A 7,182-nucleotide genomic window follows, 5' to 3' on the forward strand; every position below is an offset into this window, starting at 1 on the left:
TAAATGGGAAAAAATAAACAACAAAAGAACAAAGCAACAAAAAGCACCAAACAAAGATACCTAGAGAAACAAAGTTTAAATACACTGAACAGCTGCAGTGTTTTTCATATGTTTCTATAAAATAAAATGATACGGTTTCTGTTGGGCCAGGATGGTGCTAGTATATGGAGCTTGAGAAAGTCTCAGTGCTGAGACTTTGCTCAGGGGGGTTGTACTGGCAGCACATTTTACTCAAGGAAAGACTCAGAATCTGCTAAGACTATCTATCTCCAAGGCCAGTGATGCTTAGCATTAAGGACCAAAATTTTCAGCACAGCCAATGCAAAAGTATTAGGTTATATGATGTGTCATGCTTCTTGCAAAATGAGGAGTTGAAAGGGCTTTATTTTGTATGAATAAATATTGAAAAGAAAGAGACATTGTTATTAACTGATATTCTATATGTCCATTTTTGTCAGACCTCTGATCTACGGCTTCAACCACCGTGACTCTACTTAATTTTCTATAGTTGCAAAAACAAAGTAACAAAGTAGCTGAAAACAAACCAATGCACAACTTTAGGTAAAGGCTCTAAAATACTTTAAAACTACCTTCTTTTTTTTTGCCTTTTTTTCTTATTGAGTTAAATGATAAGTCCTTGCTTGATAACTGCTACTTTTTAGCTCTCAGATTTCTCTTTTAAACCTCATTAAACATTATCAAATCCTTGAAAGATTCAGTATCTCACTTCTCACTCTTCTCTGCGATTAAGGAGATTACCAGTTCTATCACAACTCACAAACAAATACTTCTCTTTTACAGTAATTAATACCTGACTAGATTTTTTTCTGAGGTATGTTTCCTTTCCTGATCTCAAAATGGGTGTTTTGGCATTTACATAAGCTCTATAGAGATGCATATAGGAACTTTCAAGCAGTGATGTAAACAGACAGCTTCCTCTCTGAAATCATGATAAGGCTACAGCCACAGTATAGTGATTAGGTGCTCTTCCCTGTAACATCTCATGATCTATGAGGTGCTTAGGTCACAGGCTCCTTAAGCCCTACTATTTTCCTGTTGAAAATCTAAATCTTCACTGCCTGTTATCTTAGTTCAGATCTCTGTAATGGCATCAGTAACCGCTCTGTGGTTTAGGAGCACTCTTTATTTCCTTTTGGTGCTGATGTATTAGGGACTCATCATTCTGACTCCCAGAATGAAGAAGCTTTTTTTACATATTTAATGTAAACTGAGATTCCATGATTCTGATATCTCTGAGGAGCAGCTACAGTGAGACTCACTGAAGAGTTGGATATATTGGAGTTAGTGAGATAGGAGAAAAGCAGAAGAAATGTTTATGCATCTGAATTTGCTGTTATTTTACTGCTATTGCCCTAAATGTGGTAGAAAGGTTAGAATAAGGTAACGGGTAAAAACAGGTATTAGAAATAAATTAAGCTATTTAATGTTTTATACAGTTGCATTAGTTTCCTGTAGTGCTTATTACTATAATGCCTAAGTGTTCCCCAAGTAATTAAGTTCTGTTCTGTGGAGGTCTTAATGCAGTTCAGTTGAATCATTTCTTTTTGTCTCAGTAGAGAGACAGTGCTCAGATTGCCCCCTCTCCACTTTTCTTCCTTGCTAGGTCTTCTTCATGCTATTTGTAGTAGAAAAGCTTTCTTGGAGAATACAATTTAGCATGCATCCTGATGGTGGGCAGATATTTCTGAAAGCTGATTGCATTACTAACCCTTTCTAACTCTGAATGTTTTCTAGTTTTGGTCTTTGTCCTCTTCACATTTTGTGACCTGCCTAGCTGCAACATGGCCAGGTATGGTCAGAGATCCATTGTCTCAGTCTGAAAGGACTGGAATGTTTGCTAAAGAGGATGAGTTATGAGATAGACCAAACTTCTCTCTCTCAGCAATTGTAAATTCAAAATTGAGGGGCTTTAATCGAGGAAGTGTGGAAACAAACAGAAAAAATAACGACCCTTTATTAAAAAGATATATGTATGTTGGCAAAAACAGTAACAGAACACAAAAAAACCAAGACAGTAGTCCTAGAAAAACAAACAAACAAACAAAAAGTCTGAATGAATACTTCTCTGTCCTTTAGCACAGTCCTAATCATGGCCTGCAGGGGGCGCTGTTGGGTCGCTGGAGGTGCAGGGCCTGCAGTTCTTGTTGTTCCCAGATGACGGTGTTCCAAGGCTCTGCCCTTCTCTCCCAGCAAGCACAGACCTCTCTGATGAAAACCCAGTAGGTCCCGGCTGGAGTCACGAGGCAGTGTGCGAGCCGACCGAGTCCGGTGGTCTGGCCTCACCAGGACGAAAAGCCAGAAAGACAGACTCCTAGGCCTTCTCTCCAAATGCCCGCACGCAGATCCCCGTCTCCGTCCCAGAGAGCGAACTCCGCCGTCTGCCCCTCTCCCCTCTGAGCAGAGCCAGCCCCCACCCTCCCAAAACTCCTCCCCTCTCCTCCCAGCCTCTGATGGACCATCAGCGAGGAATGCAGCCTGGCTAGCTAGTTCTTTTGTAAGGCTAATTAACTCCCTTCCCCCTTTCCATTCAAACTCTGTCTTTCCTACAGTGGGGGGGGACAGGAAAAAGAAAAATTCTCTTGAATTTCTAATCTATAACATCCATTCACTTCAGGTTTCAGGTGACTTCTAAGAGCAGAACTTCCATTCTTGAAAAAGTTAAATAAATACCTGGGAACTGAGAGAAAAGTGCCGCACAAGCATCACATGTTTTCAGTCACAACACTAGTAAGGAGGCAGCACTTGGTGGCCAGCAGAGCCTCTCAAATCTCATAGCAGTGGCTTTCTCTAAAACTGTGTGCAGTAATGCAAGGTAAGGTTAATGCCTCCAGACATATCTCAACAAGTTATTTCATTTGCTTTAATACAAAGTGAGTGTGTGGAGTGTAAGGACTTTGCATTAGAACTGCACTTTTTAGTACCTAGAAAGGATACAACAGAGGCTGAGTGCCTAATTGCCAATGAAGTGCAGTACTTTTGAAAATCTCAAGAGGCATCTCCCTAGCTTTCCTAATCCCTAATTATTTCTGTGTATTCCCTTATCAAAAGGCTATGCTTCTCAGTGGTGCATATTTCTACCCGTTCCAATACAGTAGTCTGGCAACATAACTGTCCAGAAATGGTATCTCCTGTGGTTAGTACTGTTCCTAAACAGCAATTGTATATGCAGAGAAGAGATGTACTTCTTTCTTCAATATTTTGACATACATTTTATCATTGTAACAATGATAAATGTTATCTGGTTCTACCTCTAATACACTGTGCCCCTCTCTAGTACTCTCATCGATGCTCACTTTTCCAATAGGTGTATGAAAACCCACCAATGGGCAGGTAGTAGTATATATTTTTCCATTTACAAGACAATGGGAAGATGCATAAATGTAGATGTATTTGTTTGCACTCTTTCCTTTCTGCCTTTGATGTCAACGTTCTTCTTAGGTGAACAGTTCTCCACCTTTGATAAACTGACATCATTAGTTGAAACCATACGAGCCATATTCCATATTTCTCTCAGCCATAATAAAACTGAAGCAGATTATAGCTTTTTGTAGATTGCTTTTGGTTTGCTGAGATATGACCCTTTGTCTGAGACTACTCGTTCTCAATTAGGAGCAACTCTGAGCAAGTGACGCATATATACCTCTATATATTAGGCTTCTGATGCCATCCATCTCTGGACAGCAGAGATACTTAATTTTGGAAAATGCATTCATGCAAAGAATACTCAATTATAGTTATTATCTGCTAAAATTTCTCTTACACAGTTTTGCTTTGCATTTTCCTATGTTCTACAGCAATCTGCTTGGGAGGTTGTTTTTCTTTGTTTTGTTTTGTTTTGTTTTTGTTTGTTTTTTTTGTTTTTTGTTTTTGTTTTTATTTTTGCTCATTTGTTTTGGTTTTTTGTTTGTTTTGGTTTTTTAATTCTTACTGAATCTAATAGAAATGCTGAAGTCAAAAGCAGTCATGTGACCTGTTCAACCATTATTATGACTCTTTCCTTATGTCATTTTTTTTTGATAATTCTGTCATCTCTTCAAGATGTGTGATGTGACTCATTTAATTAATAGCATTAACTGGAAGATTTTTAAAAACAATTCTTGAAGGGATGGTATAAGGATTTGTCTTGCTCAGGACCATTTCAGTGGAGCGGCAAGTGTACTTTCTAGACCTGACGGACATCATCAATTTCATCTCTCTAGGTTTTGTTTTAAGAAGCCTAATTATTTACAGATCTACAAGAACATGTGTGTAATACCCCAAACATATTCTGCTACCGGTCTGGGGTAAAACACCTGAAAATTCAGGATGTCACTTGGTGTTCTGAATGGTGCAGGTTCCAGTCTAATCCTGTCATCAGACCTGAAATCTGAGATCTTCCATTCAGTCCAGAGCTGTGAGAACTGTAGAGATTTATTTAGCTCAGAAGCTGGTAGTGGAAGACAAAACAGTGGAAAACAGCCCTGTTTGAATACGATCTGTGCAGCTCCAGAAGTTACCTTCATGAACTCTTTTGAAATCTGATTTTCTGCTCTGCAAACAATACGTGATAATACTGGATGTCTTTCAAAAGTTGCCTTTTAGTAAGATTCTGTATTTCTGGGACACGTTCTGGCTGATATTTGTACCAGAAATCTTTATATATGGAAAGCAGAAAACGCTACTGGAGTTGCTGGAGAATAAAACTTGTCAGCAGTATTTAGTTTTTGCAAGAAGACACTAGAGATAAACTATGGGAATTTGTTGCTGTGTTAAGCAACACGTAAGTCTGAGTAGCTCAATTTCAGTCCACTAGAGGTCTGTGCAATCATTTCCCAGGTATGTTTTTAATCTTGTTTTGCAGCAACCTTGCTGAGTCTGATACAGTTAAAATAAAAAACTTTTGATCCAGTTTCTATTGTTCTTAAACAAAGGACTACTTCCACACAGAGTTCTATTTAATAGACATGTCTGAGTTAGAAAACAGTCCTAGCTGATTCTTTATTCTTGGATCATCTTGGGGAATTGCTCAAACTACTGATTGACTAATATTTTAAGCTAAAAAATTGACTTTCCTTACAAATGGTTATTTTTTCAAATAGGAAGAGAGTACCATGTGGAGCAAAGAGTTCATTAGCATGAAATACCCACTCCATCATGGTTCTTCATAGTGCTAAATTTACTTAAGTGGAAAAGGAGCCAAGATCCATGGCCTTGCATGGTTAATGAGGCTTTCCAGAGCACTAGAAGGACACAGGTGGTTATCTATTAGCATCATACTCAGACTTTGACTTGCTTTCAAATTGCTTGTTAAGCCTCAAAGCTTAAGGTTCCAAATATATCTGGGGTAATAATTTTTTGAGGTTTTTGTGCTATACTAGCTAATGTCCTTTAATTTCTACCCTAATTACAGTTACATTAGAGCATATTTTATCCCTCATTTTATGCTGCATGTGTAGTCAGTTTAACTTGGCACATAAAACCAGCTGAAATAATGTTCTAAAAGGCATTAGTAAATTTGTGATTTTCGTAATAAAACCAGTGCCTGGTGTTAGCATTAGAGAGCATGAGCACAACATTACAAATCATAGGATAATTGTGGCTATTCAGAAAGATTCAGGTAGGCTCCACACATCCTAATATTTAATCCCAGTTGCTGCAGTTCAAAGAGAGTGATTGTTGAGAGCATAAGATGTAGCAAAAGGGATGGTATTCAAAATTGCCTGAATTAATTTGAATGTATTATTTTCATCTCTGCTCAGGATTCAACATTTCACTTGGTTACACATAAATTCTTTGTATTTGGTTCATATTCAGTATGTGATTCATTTGTACATCACTAAAGAGTGCTACTACACAATAATTTTTTGTGCCTTGAAATATAATTAATGTAAAGCTGAATATCATTGATAAATGGAGGCTACTTATCAGTATTTAGCATATAGGGAAATATGAAAGGGAATAATGTAATTTGTCTACAGCAATTAGTTGTCTAAATTAGAGATAAAGGTTTAAGGATGAGACATTTATAGGACTAAAGAGAATAAATGTATGAAATACTCAAAAGTACAAACATGACACTTCTAAGTTGGTAGCACATTGTAAAATAACAGATGCATTTGTACTTTGTGTGGACAAACACAGACTACACAGTATTAAATGATACCTAGATGTGATACACATAATCACCCTAGAAAGTGATGCAATGATAGGAAAGGCTGCAATGCATTGAAGTTTTGCAACACGCTCACTGTAGCATGTTTTCACTAAAATGAGTGAGGACTACTGGCATATTATAGTGATGGAAAGAGCAAATCCTCCACTTGGAGAGGCAGAAAATCATACATTAAACAGCTTACAGCAATGTTACTTCTGTTGTCTGAAATACATTGTGCTGCCTCTTAGACTGGAATGCACTTCAGCTACCAGGAGTCTGCTCTACTGAGTTTTTTGAGGGACTATAGGATAAAGTCTGACCATGGACTAATGCTGGGCACTTTCCTATCATCTGGATGTGTGTAACAGCAAATATCAAATGGGTCAGGAAGCTATGTCAAGTATCTCTGGGCACTAGTGGCATTTAAACTATATATATTAAAAATGAAAATTTCCTTTTCCTTCTCTCTCGTGTTTCCAAAGGTGATTCAGCATAGATGTAACATCATCTGCATATTGATCCACCAGTTCCTTAGAAGCTACGATCATCACTTGTACCATAAAATAGAAAGATAAATTTTTGTAGCTCTTTTTCTCAGGGAAAAAGAGAGGAGAAACTCACAGAAGAGTCTGGGATGTTTAGAGTGTTGTAAGAAAACTCTCATCCTACTTAGTGGGTCTTTCACAAGAGACAATGACAACAAGACTTGCATGAATGTTAGAAAACCTAAGGGTTACCTTCCTAAAAGAAACTGTAATATTACTCATAAAGAGTTCCTGTAGGGTTGAAAGTCTTTTCCTGGGCTCTTAAAGTTTCAGTAATTGGTTAAAAAAGCAAACATCACCTTTATTTGAATAAAAGATACAAGTCTGTTAGGGAGCTTGAGAAGCTAGTAAAAGAGAATGACCCTGCTCCAAGGGGCACAATCCATTACAAAGCAAGAACCTTTACTGAAACAAGAATCCAATTTATTTTCCTCATTTCTGTGAAACACAGGATGGTATAGTCATCATCAGTATGGTCATGAA

At 37.7% G+C, this 7,182-nt stretch overlaps 1 long non-coding RNA gene across 1 annotated transcript; it reads left to right on the forward strand.

The window, feature by feature from the left end:
- The first annotated feature begins 2,118 nt into the window (after window positions 1–2,118).
- Window positions 2,119–2,709, forward strand: LOC120324006. The gene is made up of 2 exons (XR_005564994.1): window positions 2,119–2,515; window positions 2,643–2,709. It is a non-coding gene; the product is annotated as an uncharacterized LOC120324006 (long non-coding RNA).
- The last annotated feature ends 4,473 nt before the right edge of the window (window positions 2,710–7,182 follow it).

Source organism: Pipra filicauda, unplaced genomic scaffold (genome assembly GCF_003945595.2).
Source record: "Pipra filicauda isolate LSUMZ 115617 unplaced genomic scaffold, ASM394559v2 scaffold116_size3395265_pilon, whole genome shotgun sequence".
Lineage (NCBI taxonomy): Eukaryota > Metazoa > Chordata > Aves > Passeriformes > Pipridae > Pipra > Pipra filicauda.